Genomic DNA, 21,515 nt, shown 5'->3' on the forward strand with positions numbered 1-21,515 from the left:
TAGCCCCACAACCGAGGAGAAAAGAGGGTGCGAAGCCCCCGTTATTTCCATAAGTCGTTCAAGGCTATCGTGAATGCAAAAGGCCCTTGGCCCGACTCACATTTGACTTCTTGACTTTGCTAGCAGTACCAAAGGACCCTTGGGGCCCAACAGCACAATAAAGCTATTGAAAGTCCTTTTACACGGAACTAGGTCATATAAGGCCCAATAACATGTAAGCGCGTTCCCTTCGGGCCTAAAGATCATGTCATTGGGCTAGCTAGGCCAAACAAGCACGATTTGAAACTTTCGAGCCCAAAGATGGTGTATTGACTTCTCGTGAATTTTCCGCGTGTGTATTGAAGTATCATTGTTTATTGATTTTTGATTCGTTATTGATTCGAGACCGAATCAATTCGTTTGGTAACGATATTGGTGTTGAAAGTGTATTTATTATTACGTTTCACCGGTAGACGTAGTACTCGTGTTTTTATCTAAAGGGATTTGTTGCTTTAAGAATTAGAGTTTATATTTTTAAGCCCTTTCTTGGATAAAATTTACACTTTTAACTCTTTGTGTATAAAAGAATTTCCAGTTTAGTCCTTAAACTATTTTTCTTGACACTTTAGTATCAAAACTTATTGGAAAGACATTTTTTAGCACAATTTACTTAATAAACAGCTTCAGTCCTTCAAAAATGAAATTTTCTCGGTTGAAACCTCCATTTTCGCAACTTTTACAATTTTCGCCCGAGATGGAAATTTTTTGCATCTTTGGTCCCTTTTTAAGTTGAAAAGCATTTTTGGCCCTTGAAATGGTTTTAGTACACAAGTAATCCCCTGTTTTACAGAAATGTGCAGTTTCAGCCCCTCTAATTCAAAATTTTCACAATTTGGGGCTTTATTGGGCCGAAAAGCCCATTTTGGCCCATTATGTTTAAAATTCACATTTTTAACCCTTCAAAAGTGTTGATATTTAGAAAATACATATTAGAAACTGTTTAGACTCATCTCAGCCATAAGAATCTCTATTTTGTCGTTTTGGGCCCCTTAGTTTTGTATTTTTAGCATTTTGAGCCCAAAAATGGGTTTTAAGTCCAAAAATGTTCATATTAACCAACTAGATTATTTTTCTAGACTTGATTAGGGTGAAATGGTATAAGTTATACTTATTTCATTCTTCATATAGTAGATCTCGATTTTTAGGTTCCATTTGGCTAGTATAAACATCACAATCACATAAGATCATACATATAAGCATAAAAATCACACAAGGCATACATTTACTCATAGATCTACACATTTTCTTGTATTCTCCCCCAGAAAACTTATAAAAACCAAAAAAGAGGGGGTATTAAGCTCACCTTTGGGTATGGTTTCGGTTTTTGGAAGGAAAATGAGAAGAAAATTCGGCCTTAGCAACCCTCCTTGGAAGATCTCGAACTTAGATGCTTCTAAGGTGCTAAATCATAAGTTTGAATGGGTTAAGAGGTGATTCTTGAATGGAATGAAATAACTAGTTTATGGATCTAAGCAACATCTTACCTTAGATGATGATTTTTATGTAAGAATCCCCTTGAACACTTCTTAGATCTCGAAAATATGGAGGAAATATGAGAGAGTTTTCTTGAAAGATTTGTGAGAGAATTGTGTGTGTGTGTGTGCTTGGAATCGGCCGAGAGCAAGAGAGAGGGAAAGAGAGAGATCTTGAAGTGATGTATGCATGGAAACATGGGATAAGATGCATGGAATACCATAATGTAAAAATGAGGTGGCCATGAGAAGTCAACTCTCCCTTTTTACTTGGGCTTGGGCCAAGAATTAGAGAGGGAGAGAAAAGAATTTGGGCCTTGTATGCTTAAGCCTTTTTCATGGTTATGTAAAGTTATGTTTGGTCCAATTAACCATAAATATGATTCTTATGACCTATTAGGGCTACATTAGGTTAATTATGGCCCAAAATGGTTCATATAATTAATTTATTTCATTCTAGGCCCAATATGGCCCAAAATATTAAAATAAATGGAAGTGGGTACAATTAGAGCCCATTCAAGAGTTCTAAGCCCAAGATGGTCAAATTGGAGTCCATTGGGCCCAATAAGAAATTCCTAGTCCAAAATGGACTTAAACAAGAACTCCTAGGGTTTCCAATTGCTTTTTGACTACTTGAAATGCTTGCATGGGCTGTTTGTTTGAGATTTTGTCGTCATAGAGTATGCATCATACATGCTCTTATGTCTTTGATTCACAATTTGACTTAGTTCTTGTAGTTTACAAGGCACACAAATTTCTAGTTGTGACACTTTCATACGCCCAACGTACGCCCAGTCAGCAGAAAATATCCAAAACGCATATCTAACTTCGAAATAAGGTCTTAATCCATAAAGTTGACAACTTTATGATATTGCATGACTTAAATAGGCATAAGCTTCATTTCTAGCTTCTATACTTCATAAGATAACCATTAAGTCATGCATGGTTGGACCAAAACCATCAAGACTTGATTTTTATGAACAAGGGACCCCAAAAACACCAAGAAGTACATCCCAAATCTTATGGGACCAAAATATGCTCAAAACCCTAACTAACCTTTATCTAAGCTAGGAATCAACATGGTTAAGACTTTATACCTCATGGAGGCTGGAAATGATGGATGGACTCTGGATCTTCAAGCTCATACTTGATCAATGCTCCTCTACAAGTCTTCTTATTCTTCTATATGCACCACATACACACACACACACACCAAAATACACACAAGGCTCGATCTCTTGCGAAATGAGTTAGGGTTTAGAGATAAAGATCAAAACAACAAATATAGGATGATAAGGAGAGAGCTTGTAACGACGTAAGTTTCAAAACAATTTTTCATTTTTAAAACATAACATATATCATAAGAACTCCCAAAATTCAAATGTATCAAATCATGTATTAGTAAAACATATCCCAGAATCTCAAATACATAATACATAATACTCTATTAGTGTGTACAGATCATGCTGGCGCCTTCCCACGATCCTCGCTGGTACCTGAAACACATATCACATAACACGGTAAGCATAAATGCTTAGTGAGTTCCCCAAAATACCACATACAACACATAAGCCACTTGAGGCTATAACTCGGTAAGACCCTTCAGTCTATGTGTCTCAGTGGGACCCTCCAGTCCCGTAGCTCGTTGGACCCTCTGGCCCGGTCTAAATCGTTGGACCCTCCGGTCCGGTCTGGTTGAGGACCCTCTGGCCTCGTAAGTCATTGGACCCTACGGTCCAGTCTAATATCACATAACATACATAAATCACAAAGCACATAATCTCAAGGAAGCACATAACACGTAAGACCCTCCAGTCTGCACATAGATACCACTCTAGGTAATGTATTGTGAGAAGATTCACCTCGGGTAACTCGGATAATCTCGAACTCAAAATACTGATCTAGCCTTCGCCAAATCACATAAAATAACCACCTCTAATTAATAACGACTCTCAAAGGCTAAACTTTGTGGTTAAACTTATGTAAAAGCAATCAATAAAAAGAAAAGTATTACTAGCAATTGTCACAAAAAAGATTAAAGAAAAAAAAAATCAAACAGAAGCTTGGAAATTTATCAATCAAAAAGGAAAATCTCAATGAGAAAACTAGAGTACTCCTGGTTCAGTTATGGACGATTTAGGTTCACACACTTTCTTCCCTAGAATTCTAATTCAACCACTTAGATGCAATTGGGGTTTATTAACATGTAACACATAGTTTGCGCACACTAAATGTTCATTCAACTAGTTGTCTTACTCATTTATGTCTAAATGGATTAGGAACAATTAGTGAACTAGCAATAAAATGTCTTACAACTACCTATTACCGCATTAAGATTCAACATCATAAGTTGTAATAATATATGTTGATTCAATCATTTGTCTTTATTCCTAAACTAATTGAACTTGGAACAAATGATGAATTGACAATAAATTATCTTAATTATGACATCAAACAATTTATACAACCCAATTTCAATTATCATTACTAAAGATCATCACATGAAGCATAAAACAACAATTGAAATTAACTAGAATCAAGTAATAATCAAGTGTGTTCATCAAAAAGTCCTAAACATCCCCGGAAGTAACCCTAATGATTTAGCCTTCCATTGAGTTCATAAAAGCACTAACTTGGTTGAAATAAATGAATTGCATAATAGAATTCATAATCAAACTTAGAATCATCAAACAAATGTAGCCTAATGATTATCAAAGTATGAAACAAATAAATATTGGGAGAAAGTAATCGTTTCTGAAAATTACTAGAATTGATGACAATCAATGGTTGAATGATCTTCAGTTGTTGCTTGATGATGAATTGAATCGAATCTTGCCTTGAATCCGGATTGAAATGGAATGGACTTGTGTTTCCAAATGTTTCCAAGGGTCTTAGAAGCATCAAAAACGCAGGAAAAACTCTGTAAATCGCAGGTGGTAACCCTAAAAACGAATTCATAGGCTCCTATTTATAGTGTGTGACAAAAGTAAAGAAATCGGGCGATGTGGGACGTTGGACGTCCTAGGAGACGTCTTAGACGTCGTGTATAACGCCGAAGCGTTCTTTGTGCGTCCTTACATGCCATTTGTCATCCTTGAAATACACTAAAAAATGGCCAAAAACATCAGACGTCTTAGGGGACGTCTTAGACGCGTTCTAGGACCTCCTTCCTTGATTTCCAAACTTTCTGAAACACACCGTTCCAACACGGGACGTCCCTAAAATGCCTGGACATCCTAGGGGATGTCTTAGACGCCATGTAGGACGTCAATGGGCCCTTCTCTTTCTTTTTCTGCTCCGAAATTTGACCAGATGCTGACCGTTTGACCTGGACGTCCTAGGTGATGTCTTAGACGCCTGGAGGTGTCCTTCATCTTCAGTGCAAGTTTTGGTGGCCAAAATGACAAAACTAGCAGAAACACAAAACATGAAAGTTGTAGCAAATTTTGTCTAGTTTCTGGAACGTCTTTACTCATGTCAATCGGAGCTCCAGAACTTGAGATATGACCAAAACATTGAAGCATGGTCAAGTTTCCCAACAACGTTTCTTCATTCCTTTAGCAATCCGTTTTACTTATAGATTCCGCCCACTTTTAGTACAATATATTGACTTGCATATAAAGTCCAACAACTCATCAAAGTAGTTCCATTCTTGGACACTTATACATCAATTCAACAGATTTATGACAATTTAGTACATTCATAAAATAGACTTATTAAACCTCCCCAACTTTATTCCAAACTTGTCCCGAGATTGGCCTGAAATAATCAGCGTAGTCTTACTCTCTTATCCTAAGAAAAACTTAATGGAATCATGAATTCCGTACTTCTTATCACAACATTTCCAATAGCACAATATATTGATTTTGGGGATTATTATTTTCTTGTCCAGACTTTTAAACTCAAAACACATGTTTTGCTTATTTTACTTTGTTGTTTGAAGCCCTCCACTTTTTGAACCCTTTCCAATAATCAACCTCATGATTAATCAGTTGAACTCATTGCCAAAGTCTCGTTTTGAAGGTTCACTAACATAGTTAGCGCGGTCGGTAACACTTAATGGACCAACCCATACACTCCCACTATTGAGGGGTCACATATTGTTTCACACACTGTCTTCAACTTGAACTTTTCTTCATATTTATCTTGATTGTGCATTCTTCAAGTTCTTTTATGGCTTCATCGGATTTGATCATCTTTGTATTTGACTTGAGCTTATATATATATATATATATATATATATATATATATATATATATATATATATATATATATATATATATATATAATTGGAAGTTCTTCAATGTATTATGATGCTTTTTTTTTTGTGTGAAAACAATAATAGTCCCCTCCCAACCCCAAAGGCACAGGAGTAAGTAAGATCAAATACTCTAACGTGATAACACATATTTTTCGGTTGGGTCCTCAATTGAAAAACTGTAGGCTCGAGCCAAAAACCTTCATTTTTCAAACACTTGGGTATTTCACATAACAAATTTTTAAATAAATATAAATATTCCCAAACCGGCTGAGCAACCCACAAAATCAATATTAAATAAATATTATGACTCGATGTACGAAACTCCTATCATTTTCCATCTTGATGAGTTACATTCAAGATATAAAGATGCTACTAACTCCTCACATATTTCATGGAACCAAACCAAGAGAGAATAATAATAATAATGAGTTTAATAACAGTACATTCATCCCAAATAAAGATATGAAAATCAAAAGAAAAAATAAAAAGAAAAAAGTCTTCATCACACAACCATAAAAATAAAAATCAAAAGAGGATCTCACCAAAGTTCATCGTGGAGGCGGCTGAGGAGGATAACATGGGTACGGTGGAGGATACCGAAAGATCGATCCAGCTACATCCTTAAAGCGAGTAGAGTCCTCTGTAGCTGGTGGTGGCTGATAATGCTCATACTCGGATGGTAGTGGATAGTTGCTCGAATCCCCGGATCGGTAGAAGACCGGAGTTGGAGCTCGATATCGATACTATGGCGGATCAATGTCCATCAGTTCATATTGGACACGACTCTGTCTATAGGCGACATCTGCATAGTACTCCTGTTGGTACAGCTGACGAGTGGCAACACTATAAGTGTTGCTAGCTGTAATGCCGACCTGTCGCATCTGCTCAGTAAGATCAACTAGTGTCGTATCGACACCCTCCATCCATATATCTGTTCTCCCCATCTAAGCCTGCATCTCCTGGTTATGCGTGTTCTGCCTCCCCACAAAGTCCTCCCAAGCTGCCTGCATTTTCCATCCCTGACCTACTGCTTGTGCATGTTGCTGCTGCTGATCCCGTTGAAAATCACCAATGAATGGCTCCTCATCCCCCACTCCAAGTGGTGCCGTGTATGTCAGATTTGTGGCAGAATCCCTCAGAATATGTCTCCCATTTTCAACATGAAATGAGATGTGTCTGAAAGAAGTAGTAGTGGGGCTAAGGATACGCTGGTATGATGTAGCTCGTGGGACCCTGATCCTATTCCCCAGCTCCTTAGTCACATATGCCGATATCTGGGCAACATGGGGGGTGGTGACTCTGTGCTGGATATCAAAACAGGACTTATGTTGCACATAACATTATATGCATAAGAAATAAAGATGGATCCTGTCATCAATCCATATAATACATATAAATCTTGTGTCCTCACCACCCTGGGATCACTATTCCTCAGGTTCACATTTTTTGTGATAATGTTATGTAATGCCTTTGCTAATAGAACCACTTCGCGGAATCTGTCGTATGCCCTCGTCCCCTCACGGAATATTGTATGGTATACTTATGTCATGCTAACCTCAGGGTTACCCCCCCTCGTGTCAATACATCTATACTCAGTCGGCTGATTCTCAAGATCATGCAGATAATATCCAGTATCTACATGAAACATGTCCTGAATACCCAACACAATCATCACTATATCATGAGTACGAACCGTACCAATCAGCTGCAACTCCTCCGGCCTACCAGGCACCTCGACACGTCGAAGTGTCCTCATCCATTCCCGCCTATATCAACATAAATCTGCGTGGGATTGAAGTCCAGCGCTCCACCCCATCCATAGCGATCGTACGTCTCCACAATATTGTACCTAGTGAAGCTTGGTCGCTCCACCATGTACTCTACAATAAACCCGTAATCGGATGAGTTGCCTCATAAACTGTCGGGTGAATGTCGTCTGGATGCTCATGAAATGTCTGATATTGTGGGTTGAAGGCCACATGTACATTTGGCTCCGGCTGTCTAACTGGTTGTCTGGCCGCACTGCTTGATGATGCTACCCTTGATCTCTTTGCCGACATCTGCAAAATCAATCACACACAAAACCACAAAATTGCCATTAAACATATCAAATGTCGCAAAAATAAAACAAATAATTCAGTTGGCAAGCTGTTCCAAACAAAGTTAAAATAAATTCAGTCTAAATAAATAACTATTTTAAGTCCGGTTATGTTTTCAGTAAATAAATATTTTTCAAAAATTTATCCAATAAGTAAAAACACAGCTAAACCAAAGGTTAACTGCAACTGATAAGTTCTAACTAAAACATAACAGAACTGTAACAGGTAAATATTTAGACTATCAATGCAGTGTCAAAATTCAGTGTCATTCTGAAAATTTCTAAAATTTGATTTTTTTTAATCCAAACACAAATATAAACATAAAAATGATTTTCCAACATTATTAGAAAAATTCAATTGTTAAAAAAATTCTCAGATGACACATGCAACTTGTTTGAAACATACTTCTAACAACTACAAACACTAATTCACAAGAATTCATACCAATATATATCATATTCTTCATTTTTTTTTAAATTTCAAACATATATGAACATACATGAATTTTTTTCGAAATTCAACTAAAAGATGGAGTTTTGAAGCACATACCTTGTTGAAAATGTGTTTCTAGTGAAGAAGAACCAAGAACTTGAAGCAAAGACCCAAAATAAGTAAAATTTTCGAAACCTTAGTTTTTGTGGGTTTTGAAATCGGCCCCAAATAAGTGATTAGAGTGTGTAAATCTTGCAACGTGATGTTTCTTACTTAATTTCTTGAAGATTGCAACAAAAATCATGAAATTTGGTTGAGTTTTTGCCACGAAATCGAAGGAAATGGGCAAAAACAAGTGGGTTTTCGGCTATGGCAGTTTAGAGAAGAAGGTGACCAACAATTATGCAGAAAACGCCATAAAATGGATGAAAAACGCGTCGGCATCCTAGCCGGCGTCTTAGACGCGTCCTAGGACGTCTTGCACATTAAGGGTATTTTTTTAATTTTCGTGAAGGGTTTTCATTGGGGGAAAATAAGTGATACCCCAACGGCATCTAAGACGTCTCCTAGGACGCATGAGGCTATTTTTTGCCGTTTTTCGTGTTTTTGACCTGTCAAAAACGTTTTTTGGGTATTTTTCGAAAATTATTTAGTTTTAATAAAAAAATGAAATACCCCCTCCCCAACTTTAAACCTTGGATCGTCCGCGATACAAAAAGAATTAAAACACACCAAAAGAAAAATAAAAGTAAAAACACACCAAACCACGGGTTGCCTCCCGAAAAGCGCTAAGTTTTACGTCTTCAGTCGGACGGTTTACCTCGACTAAGTTGTTTCTGAATATTGGGGTACCTCGAGGATTGTTTTCTCCACGAGTGTCGTTTCACCATCTACCATTCGAATGTATGGTTTGAGTCTTTGTCCGTTTACCTTGAATGGTTCACCGCCTTTCATGTCATTGACTTCAATGGCTCCATGATCCGCCACATTTGTCACCACAAAGCTTACCGGGGAAGAGTTTAAGACGAGAGTTGAATAGCCACAGCAATTGTCCTTCAACAAATTGTTTTCGGACAATATGCCGATCATGAAATGCCTTCATCTTTTCTTTATAGATCCTTGAGCTTTCGTAAGCTTCTTTTCGAATCTCTTCTAATTCAACAAGTTGGAGTTTCCTTTCCGTACCTGCATCACTCAATTCAAAGTTATAATTTTTTATGGCCCACATGGCATGGTGTTCCAACTCCAACAGGAGATGGCATGGCTTTCCATAAGCAAGACGATATGGGGACATTCCAATGGGCATCTTATAGGCTGTTCGATATGCCCATAATGCATCGTCTAATCTTAATGACCAATCTTTTCGGTCGGGATGAACAACCTTTTCCAAGATTTGTTTTATTTCCCTATTTGACACTTCTACTTGTCCACTTGTTTGTGGGTGATATGGAGTAGCTATCCTATGTGTGACACCATAGTGTTTAAGTAACCTTGCAAAAATCCAATTTTTAAAATGGGAGCCCTCGTCACTAATAATAGTTCAAGGGATTCCATGTCTAGAAAATATGTTCTTTTTAACAAATTTAGAAACAACACTACGGTCATTTGTGCGTGTAGCCTCGGCTTCGACCCATATTGATACATAATCAACATCTACAAGAATGTATAGATTGCCAAAATAAGTGCGGAACGGACCCATGAAATCAATGCCCCATACATCAAAATTTTCAACTACTAAAATTGGGGTCATTGGCATCATGTCCCGTCTTGAGATCCCCCCAACTTGTTGGCAATGAATACAAGCTTTAACTAATGTATGTGCATCTTTAGCAATAGAAGGCCAGAAAAAACCGCTTTGTAGAACCCGGTGCCCTGTCTTTTTGGAATCAAAATGCCCTCCACATGCATATGAATGGCAGTGTCGAAGAATGTCTTCTTGCTTCGTATGTGGTACATATCTCCTAATCACTTGATCTGCTCCAATTTTGAAAAGATCTGGGTCCTCCCATATGTAGTATTTTGTTTGAGAGTGGAAGAACCTCCTTTGTTGAGCATTCCAATACGATGGAGTTTCCCCTGTCACAAAGTAATTCACTAAATTAGCAAACCATGTTATAGTTTTGACAGCAAGAATATGCTAATCCAGAAAGTTTTCTTGAATAACTTCCGTTGCGTTATCATTATTAGTTATTCTAAATAAATGATCCGCCACAACATTTTCGAAACCCTTTTTGTCCCGAATTTCAAGATCAAACTCTTCAAGAAGAAGGATCCATCTTATGAGACGTGGTTTGGCATCCTTCTTTTCCAAGAGGTGGCGAATGACACTATGATTGGTAAAAATTACAACTTTAGATCCCCATATATAAGATCTAAATTTGTCAAGTGCAAACACGACCACAAGCAAATCTTTTTCTGTAGTAGTGTAATTCAATTGTGCAACCGAAAAAGTTTTACTCGCATAACAAATTGCAACGGGTTTTTTATTCACCCGTTGTCCCAAAACTGCCCCTACCGCATAATCACCCGCATCACACTTAATTTCAAAAGGTAAAGTCCAATCGGGTGATTGCAAGATAGGGGCTTCAACAAGTTTGTTCTTTAATGTGGTAAAAGATTCAAGACATGCTTTATCAAAGGAAAATGGTGCGTCTTTTAAAAGTAAGTTACATAGAGGTTTTGAGCTTGCACTAAAATCCTTAATAAATCTTTGATAAAAGTCGGCATGCCCAAGAAAAGAACGGACGCCTTTTATCGAAGTGGGTCTAGGAAGAGTAAAAATAATTTGTACTTTGGCCCGGTCGACTTCAAAACCACGCTCAGAGACAACATGGCCAAGTACAATTCCCTCCTTTACCATGAAATGACTCTTCTCCCAACTTAAAACCAAATTAGACTCGATACAACGTTTAAAAACTTTTTCTAATTGGTCTAAGCATGTCTCAAAAGATGATCCAAAAATAGAAAAATCAACCATGAAAATTTCTAATGCATCCCCCACCATGTCTGAAAAAATGGCCATCATACATCTTTGAAATGTGGCAGGGGCATTACACAAGCCAAATGGCATCCTTCGGAAAGCAAAGGTGCCATATGGACTTGTGAATGTCGTTTTGGATTGATCCTCGGGGTGGATAGCAATTTGATTATACCTCGAGTATCCATCCAAAAAACAATAAAACTTTTTATCGGAAAATTTCTCAATTATTTGATCAATAAAAGGGAGAGGGAAATGGTCCTTTGATGTTGCAACATTGAGTTTGCGATAGTCGATGCAAACTCTCCATCCGGTGACCGGTCTTGTTGAGATCTTCTCTCCATCTTCTATATCTACCACTGTAATGCCCGACTTCTTTGGCACTGTCTATGTCGGGCTCACCCAATCTCTATCAGATATTGGGTAGATAATACCCGCATCAATCCATTTCAGCACCTCCTTTTTAACAACTTCTTGTAGATTTGGGTTGATCCTTCGTTGTGCATCTCGGGATGGCTTTGCTCCAGATTCAGTGATGATTCGATGCATACATGTGGCTGGACTAATTCCCTTCAAGTCTGCTATGGTCCATCCAATTGCTCCCTTGTACTTGGAAGGCACCTTCAGTAATGCTTCCTCCTGTGGACCTGTAATATCAAAAGATATGATAATTGGTAAGTTCTCGTTAGATCCTAAAAAATAGTATTTAAGATGTGAAGGAAGAGTTTTAAGTTCAAAAGTGGGTGGCTCCTCCAAAGATGGCTTAAGTGGGTCCGAAAAACTTGTTGGCAATTTTTCAACTTGATAACTCCATGGTGGCCTCTCTTGCTCAATAGCATTTTCAAATGCCTCCTCAACCATCTTGATGTCATCCAAGTCTAAAACTTCGTCCCTATCATTAGAAAGAAAAAACTCCAACGGATCGGGGTATAAGATTTTAGGAGTGAATTGATGCACTAAGTCATCAACCACATCCACACGATAACATTCATAATCTGCTGGTGAGTTAGGGAATGTTTAAAAATATTAATTCTAAGTTTTCTATTTCCAAAAGAGATATCCATTGCACCCGTTCTACAATTAATTTGTGCATTTATTGTTACCAAAAACGGACGACCCAAAATAATAGAAGGTTGAATTTCTTTATAAGTGCTATCGGTGCCAAGCACAAGAAAATCAACTGGGTAATAGAAATCTTCCACCTTAATAATAACATCTGATAATATACCCCCGAGGAATTTTTGTTGACTTATCGGCCAATCGTAAAATAATATCAGTTTTTTCAAAAGTGCCAAAGTCATGTTGATCAAAAAGATTTCCCGATATTATATTAACACTAGCTCCAAGATCAAGGAGCACCTTTTTGATATTAATGTTACCTAGGGTAACAGAAATTAAAGGTGCTCCAGGATCCTTAAGCTTGGGTGGAAGTTTATTTGATATTATGGAACTCGCATGCTCGGTTAAATCAACCTTTTTAGGGAGGTGTGCTTGGAGTTTGTGTTTCTGAACACACAAATCCTTCAAAAATTTAGCATAAGAAGGTACCTCCTTAATAAGTTTGACTAAAGGGATATTTATTTTAACTTGAATAAATAGATCCCACATATCTTCCATTGTCGACCCTCACTTTCCAAAAGGGAAGGATGCCGGTTTCTCTAAAGCCGAAGGGTATGGTGCGGTATTAACCTCCACACCATGCTCCCCAACTTTAGAGTCATCTTTACCCTTAACTACTTTTTGTTTTTCAGATTCAAAACCTTTCTCAAAATCTTCTATTTCATCAAAGATGACTTCAGTGTCACTGTCATTATCTAATGTAGAAGCACTTACCTTGTTGTCAACCTTTTTCCCACTACGCAAGGTGATTACCTCGTTCACTTGATGCTCTTTTTTGGGTCTTTAGGTGTGAGATGCGTTGACTGTTATGGTTCTTGGAAACTTGCCATCTTCTCTTTTCCCAATTTGCTCCGCTAGTTGAGCAATCTGCTTCTCGATAGCAGCTATGGACTTGGAGTTAGTGCCGGCTTTCTAATATGTTTGGGTTATGAACTCCATGATTTCTTCCAACTTGTTGCCATCCGTTTCCTCCTTCTTTGATGTTCCACCTTGGTTAAAGTTGGACTGTTGGAACTGTTTTGGCTGATTTTGGTTTTGGTAATTCCCTTGACGGTTGTTGTTAAAATTCCCATTGTTGTAGTTCCCACCCTGGTTGTAGTTCCGATTGAATGATCGTGGATTATTTTGGAATTGAGCAAAGCCATGCACTTGATTGATTTCCTCTTGACTTCTCATGCAATCATCTGCAATGTGTCCTGAATCTCCACAGCTTACACATATCTTCTGTCCCTGCGAAAAAAACACACCTTTCTCTTTGCCTAGACTAGAGAGTAGTAAGTCAAATTTTTTATTTAAAGAATTAATATCAGTTTTGACTTCATTTTTCCAGTTTTTGTCTAGTCCAACTAAAGCAGCAGATGAAACTGGGTTGTCCCGTTTCTTAGCTGAGTAGTTTTTTTTAAACCATGACTCAATTGCTCCAAGAATCGCCAAGCATCTTCACTATCTTGCATCATAATAGGGCCGCCAGACGAGGCATTAATCATGGTTTGATTGGCAGTTTTGACTCCATCATAAAAGAAACGTACAAGTTGCCAACAGGGAAATTCATGATGGGGGCATGAAAGCAACAATTCCTTGAGGCGTTCAAATGCATCATGAAATTCTTCATTTGGTTTTTGTGCAAAATCTTGTATCTCTTTTCTTATTTCCATTGTTTTACTAGCAGGGTAAAACTCTTGAAAAAGTTAGTTTTTAATTGCTCCCAAGTAGTAATACTATGGGGGGCAAGAGAAGCGAACCAATACTTAGCTTTTTTTCTTTTAAAGTGAACGGAAATAAGTGAAGTCTAAAGGATTCTCTATTAGTTCCTCGCGGAGTATTCACGTTAGCAATTGCAAGGATATCATAGAGGTGATTGTTGTTGGAATAGTGTCTAAGGCTGCAACTATATTGGGCAAGTATTTGACCCGATTGTGCATGGTCCTTTTGGGTTGCCTTCACCATAGCAACTTGACAGGATGATTTATTATGAGAGAATAAATATTATTAATATATTATGAGAATAATATAAGGAATAATAATATTGTTATTTGATTAATATAAGTCATAAATTAATTAGTATTAATTTGGTGACTTAAAGAGATTAATTAAATAAGAGGGTATAAACTGTCAATTGTTTGATAGTTACACTTTGGGCTGGAAATCCTTATTGGATAGAGGATGGACGAATTCTAGGGCTTGGGATAGCCTCAAATTCGTCCAAGGCTTATCTAAGGAAAGGATTTGGATTGCTTTAAGGAAAGATTATCCGACTAGGGTTTAAGGGTGAAACCCTAGGAGCCTTACAAGTATAAATAGACCCCTAGGGCAAGGGAAATCGACACCTCTTCTAAATTAAAGAACCCCTGGCCGATTTCTAATCCCTCTCCTCTCTCTCAAATCATCCTCCTTGCTAGTTGGTGTTTGTAAGCCATTAGAGGAGTGACAATTGTGACTCTAGAGCTTCAAGACAACAAGATGAAACAAGAGATTCAAAGGTAAACTTCTAGATCTGATTTTGTATTGTTCTTATACCTAAATAGTCATTAGAAGTCTTGGATTCAAAGCATGTTTAATTAGAGAAACCTAGATCCAAGCATTAGGGTTTTGCATGCGCACATAGGAAAGTTCTTATGGCTAAAACCCATCAATTGTATGGATCATCAGTTTTATGGCGTCTAAAGACGGGTAAGACAATAATTAGTTGTGGTCTTACTTCCACATGATGCTCATTTCCTTCTGCGAAGAGTATCGGCGAAGCATCATCATACTCTCCCGGCTAAAAATGAGACGCCTCAGATTTTCTATTAGGCTGCGAAAAGTAAAGATGAGGGAATTGGTTACCTTCATTGTAGTATACTCCATTTTCATTGTTGAATCCACCATTTGGATTCCTTCGGTATTGATTCCCAAAGCCGTGATTTCCGAACCCATCGTTGTAGTCATTGTTGCCACCATTGGGGAAATTCTGGCTGTTCAAGTTATTGTTGTAGTTCCCGTTTCCACCCCGATTGCCTTGATTCCGCCTATTACCACCGTTGTGGTTCTGATTCCAACCAAGTCCATTATCACTTCCATCATCAAAATCCCAGTCATCCTCGTTACCACCATTACCACCATTACCGAATTGAGGACCAACGACATTTCTAGGATTTTGGTTATGATTTCTGACATGACCACCGTTATGGTTTCCTACATTGCCTCCCATATTTTGTGCCCAATTTACTCCGTTTCCACCATTTTGGCCACGGTTGTTTCTATTCGGTTGTGGCTGTACCGGTTGGATGATTTGTGCACCGACATTGTTGTTATTCCCATTATTCCCATTATTGTTGTTGTTTGGGAATTAAGGAACCGGTGGTGGAACTAGTGGTGGAGGATTGTTGGCTGCATCCACATGCCCCTCGACCACATCTTCCATGACAATGTTATCTACACTCATAGTGTTGATGTTCCTTCTGGCGACCCGATTTGAGCGAGCTGTTCATTCGATTTCAGGATCAAATGCAAGCGGTGAAGAGCGTCCGCTATGTCTTGTATGCATGGACTAGTGTGCCTGCACAACATAAATAAAACAAACGTGAACTACAAACGAGAATTAAATATGAAATTAAAAAACTATAACTACTTAAACACAATAGTTCAAGTGCACAATCTCCCCAGAAACGACGCCAAATTTTGATCGATGTTGTTGTATCAATCAATAATAAACCAACTAACCTAAGTAGATAGGGTAAGTCGGGTCGAATCCCCAAGGAGTTTGTGGTTAAACTTTGTGTAAAAGCAATCAATAAAAAGAAAAGTATTACTAGCAATTGTCAGAAAAAAGATTAAAGAAAAAAAATCAAACAGAATCTTGGAAATTTATCAATCAAAAATGAAAATCTCAATGAGAAAACTAGAGTACTCCCGATTCAGTTATGGACGATTTGGTTTCACACACTTTCTTCCCTAGAATTCTAATTCAACCACTTAGATGCAATTGGGGTTTATTAACTTGTAACACATAGTTTGGGCACACTCAATGTTCATTCAACTAGTTGTCTTACTCATTTATGTCTAAATGGATTAGGAACAATTAGTGAACTAGCAATAAAATGTCTTACAACTACCTATTACCGCATTAAGATTCAACATCATAAGTTGGAATAATATATGTTGATTTAATCACTTGTCTTTATTCCTAAACTAATTGAACTTGGAACAAATGATGAATTGACAATAGATTATCTTAATTATGACATCAAACAATTTATACAGCCCAATTTCAATTATCATTACTAAAGATCATCACATGAAGCATAAAACAACAATTGAAATTAACTAGAATCAAGTAATAATCAAGTGTGTTCATCAAAAAGTCCTAAACATCCCCGAAAGTAACCCTAATGATTTAGCCTTCCATTGAGTTCATAAAAACACTAACTTGGATGAAATAAATGAAATGAATAATAGAATTCATAATTAAACTTAGAATCATCAAACAAATGTAGCCTAATGATTATCAAAGTATGAAACAAATAAATATTGGAAAAATTAATCGTTTCTAAAAATTACTAGAATTGATGACAATCAACGGTTGAATGATCTTCAGTTGTTGCTTGATGATGAATTGAATCGAATCTTGCCTTGAATCCGGATTGAATTGGAATGAACTTGTGTTTCCAAATGTCTCCAATGGTTTTTGAAGCCTCAAAAGCGCAAGAAAAAACTTTGATAATCGCAGGTGGTAACCCTAAAAACGAATTCATAGGCTCCTATTTATAGTGTGTGACAAAAAGTAAAGAAATCGGGCGATGTGGGACGTTGGACGTCCTAGGAGTCGTCTTAGACATCGTGTATAACGCCGAAGCGTTCTTTGTGCGTCCTTACATGCCATCTGTTGTCCTTGAAATACACTAAAAAATGGCTAAAAACGTCAGACGTCTTAGGGGACGTCTTAGACGCGTTCTAGGACGTCCTTCCTTGATTTCCAAACTTTCCGAAACACACCGTTCCAACACAGGACGTCCCTAAAATTCCTGGACATCCTAGGGGATGTCTTAGACGCCATGTATGACGTCAACGAGCCTTTTTCTTTCTTTTTCTGCTCTGAAATTTGACCTGGACGTCCTAGGGGACGTCTTAGACGCCTGTGGGCGTCCTTCATCTTCAGTGCAAGTTTTGGTGGCCAAAATGACATAACTAGAAGAAAAACAAAACACGACAGTTGTAGAAAATTTTGTCTAGTTTCTGAAACTTCTTTACTCATATCAGTCGGAGTTCTAGAACTTGATATATGACCAAAACATTGAAGCATCGTCAAGTTTCCCAGCAACGTTTCTTCATTCCTTTAGCAATTCGTTTTACTTGTAGATTCTGCCCACTTTTAGTACAATATATTGACCTGCATATGAAGTCCAACAAATCATCAAATTAGTGCCATTCATGGACAATTATACATCAATTCAATAGATTTATGAGAATTTAGTACATTCATAATATAGACTTATCACAAATCACACCACTTTCTTCCTTAAGAGACTCATATCTCATGCATGGTCAGCTCTTATTGACCAAGATTAGATTTTTATGGATCTATAACACAAATAAGCTAACAAGGGATAGATCTCAGATTCTAGGGGCTTATCAACTCATAAAGCCATCAACTTTGGGGACAAAAACCCTAAAACACCCCAGACATAAACACAAACAAAAGAGTAGGAAAGCTTGAAGCTTTTTACCTCCAAATGAAGCTTCTCTCACTGCTAAGCTCAGATGCAAGTGCTTGGGCTCTCACTCCTTCTTCTCCAAAGGTTCCTTCCCACTTCTAATGCTCAAGAACACACCAACAAGTTCTCAAGGGCACTCTCTTGGTACCAGAACGAGGGTTAGGGTTTTGGGGAGGATAAGTCTCTAGAAATGGTGGTCAACAAGGAGGCCATAACGTTCTTTAAATAGGGGGCTCACTTAAAGTTAGGGTTTCATACTGGGCCTGGTATGCCCCGCGTACACCTTGGTACGCCCTGCGCACTAAGCGGCCCTCCACGATCAAACACACGCATGAGTACGCTGAGCGTACACTCTAGTACGCCCCGCGTACCCGTCTACCACTCTTCTCTTTAACAAGGACCAATATGAACAATTGCTTAAAGATTAGGGTTCACAAGGTATACATGAGTTTTTGGATGTTGCAGTTCTCCCCCATTAGAATTAGACTTCGCCCCCGAAGTCATGCTCCGCAAATAACTCTGGATGCTGCTCCCGCATCACAAACTTCGATTTCCAAGTCATCTCGGACCCTCTCCGATGTTGCCACTGGACCTGAACCAGAGGTACCTCCTTGTTCCTCAGAACTTTGATCTTCCTATCTAGCATCGCGATCGGCCTCTCGATGTAATTCAGGCTCACATCCACCTGAATATACTCCAATGGCACTACCGCCGTCTCATCGGCTATACACTTCCTCAACTGGGATACGTGGAAGGTATCATGGATCTGACTCAACTCCTCGGGTAGCTCTAAATGGTATTCTATGTTTCCCACTCTAGGGATCACCCTAAATGGACCAATGTATCGGGGCCCCAGCTTTCCCCTCTTCCTGAATCGGATCACTCCTTTCCAAGGAGATACCTTTAGTAGTACAAAGTCTACAACCTGGAACTCGAGCTCGGATCGTCGCCTTTCTGCGTAACTCTTCTGGAAACTCTGAGCTATCAGTAACCTCTGTCTGACCTACTTAATCTACTCGGTCGTCTTAAGCACTATCTCAGTGCTACCCATCACTCGTTGCCCTACCTCTCCTCAACAGATGGGGGTCCGACACCTCCTCCCATATAAAAGCTCAAAGGGAGGCATACCAATACTCGAATGGTGGCTGTTGTTGTAAGAAAACTTAGCCAAAGGTAGGTATGTATCCCAACTTCCACTAAAGTCCATGATGCATGCTCGAAGCATGTCCTCGAGCGTCTGAATCGTTCACTCACTTTGGCCATCCGTCTGTGGGTGGTAAGCAGTACTGAAGTGCAATCTCGTACCCAACTCCTCATGGAACTTCTTCCAGAACCTGGAAGTGAAACGTACATCTCAGTCTGACACAATCAAGATCCGCACTCCATGCCACGATACGACCTCTCTAACATATATCTCTACCAGTCTCTCCGCAGAAGAGCTCTCACTGATAGCAAGGAAATGAGCGCTCTTCATCAGTCGATCAACAATCACCCAAATTGAATCAACACCCCTCGTGGTCCTCGGGAATTTGGTGATGAAGTCCATAGAAATCTGTTCCCACTTCCACCGGGGAACCGCTAGTGGCTGCAACTTGCCATGCGGACGTTGGTGCTCGGCCTTAACCCGACGACATGTCAAGCACCTCTCTACAACCCACGCAACATACCTCTTCATATAGGGCCACCAATAATCTCTCTTCAGGTCCAAATACATCTTATTGGCCCCGAGATGGATCAAGAATCTTGATCTATGTGCCTCCTCCATCAGTATGCTACATGCCCCGCCCATAAACGACACCCAAATCCGACCATGAAAGGTCATAAGCCCTCGACTATCGGTAACAAACTCGGATACCTGCCCAATTACCCGCTCTTTCTTGTGGTTCTCCGGTCTCACAACCTCTGCCTGGGCCTCTCGAATGGTATCCAAGACCAGAGTCATTACCATCATCCTCATACATATATCTCAAATCAGGGCACTCTTCGCCCTGCGGCTCAAAGCATCGGCTACCACGTTAGCCTTGCCCGGGTGGTACATGATCTCACAGTCATAATCCTTTACCACATCCAACTAACTCCTTTGTCACATGTTCAGGTTGGGCTGATCCATCAGATACTTCAAACTCTTATGGTCCGTGTATATGGTACACCGAACCCCATATAAATAATGGCGCCATATCTTGAGGGAGAACACCACCGCCCCCAACTCCAAATCGTGGGTGGGATACCTCATCTCATGAGGCTTCAGCTGCCTCGATGCGTATGCTATCACGTGCCCTCTCTGCATAAGCACCACAGCCAACCCCAGTATAGACGCATCACAATACACCACGAAATCCTCCATTCCCTCCAAAAGGGCTAACACCGGGGCTTCGCATAATCTCTGGAGAAGAGTCTCAAACGAGGTCTGCTACTCGGGACCCCAAGTAAGAGAAACGCCCTTCGAGGTCAATCTGGTGAGGGGAACGACAATCTTGGAGAAGTCCCTGATAAATATCCGATAGTGGCCGGCCAACCCTAGAAAAATCCTGATCTCGGTGGGGGATCTCGGCACCTCCCAACTCATAAAAGCCTCAATCTTGGCCGGATAGACCAATATCCCATTCTGATTAATGAGGTGCCCCAAAAACTGGACCTCTCGTAACCATAAATCACACTTGGAGAATTTGGCATAAAGCCTCTCCGATCTCAATACTCCAAGGATCTCTCTCAGATGATCCTCATGCAGCTTTCTGGATCTCGAATACACTAGAATGTTGTCAATGAACACAATCACAGATCAATCCAACATCGGCCTGCACACTCGGTTCATGAGATCCATGAACGCTGCTGGTGCATTTGTGAGCCCAAAAGTCATCACCACGAACTCGTAATACCCATAACGAGTCCTAAATGCCGTCTTCTGGATATCCTCATCCCACACCCTCATATGGTGATATCCAGACCTCAAGTCTATCTTGGAGATCCAACAAGCTCCCTGCAACTGATCGAACAGATCGTCGAACCTCGGTAGTGGGTAACGGTTCTTGACCATCAACTTGTTCAACTCTTGGTAATCAATGCACATCCTGTGTGAACCATCCTTTTTCTTGACAAAAAGGGTCGACGCCCCCCACGACGAGCTACTCGGTCGGATGAATCCCTTTCCCAACAGCTCTTGAAGCTACGAGGATAACTCATGCATCTCCGGTGGTGCAAGGCGATAGGGTGCCTTGGCAATAGGCACCACTCCCGGAACCAAATAAATATGGAACTCCGCCCGCCTCTCCGGAGGCACACCCAGCAACTCCTTAGGAAAAATATCCGGAAACTCACGCACTATTAGAACCTCATCGACAGAACTCGGCCTCTCTATGGCAACTCGTGTAACCGTCACATAAGCTACAAACCCTCTACAGCCATGCTGTAGACACTGTCTTGCCT

The 21,515-nt window shown here is 39.4% G+C and overlaps 1 non-coding gene across 1 annotated transcript; it reads left to right on the top strand.

The window, feature by feature from the left end:
• Positions 1-13,944: 13,944 nt before the first annotated feature.
• Positions 13,945-14,051, top strand: LOC145080695 (small nucleolar RNA R71). Its single transcript, XR_013695285.1, has one exon. It is a non-coding gene; the product is annotated as a small nucleolar RNA R71 (small nucleolar RNA).
• The last annotated feature ends 7,464 nt before the right edge of the window (positions 14,052-21,515 follow it).

Source organism: Lactuca serriola, chromosome 1 (genome assembly GCF_051521515.1).
Source record: "Lactuca serriola cultivar US96UC23 chromosome 1, Lser_US96UC23_V15, whole genome shotgun sequence".
In the NCBI taxonomy this organism is placed as follows: domain Eukaryota; kingdom Viridiplantae; phylum Streptophyta; class Magnoliopsida; order Asterales; family Asteraceae; genus Lactuca; species Lactuca serriola.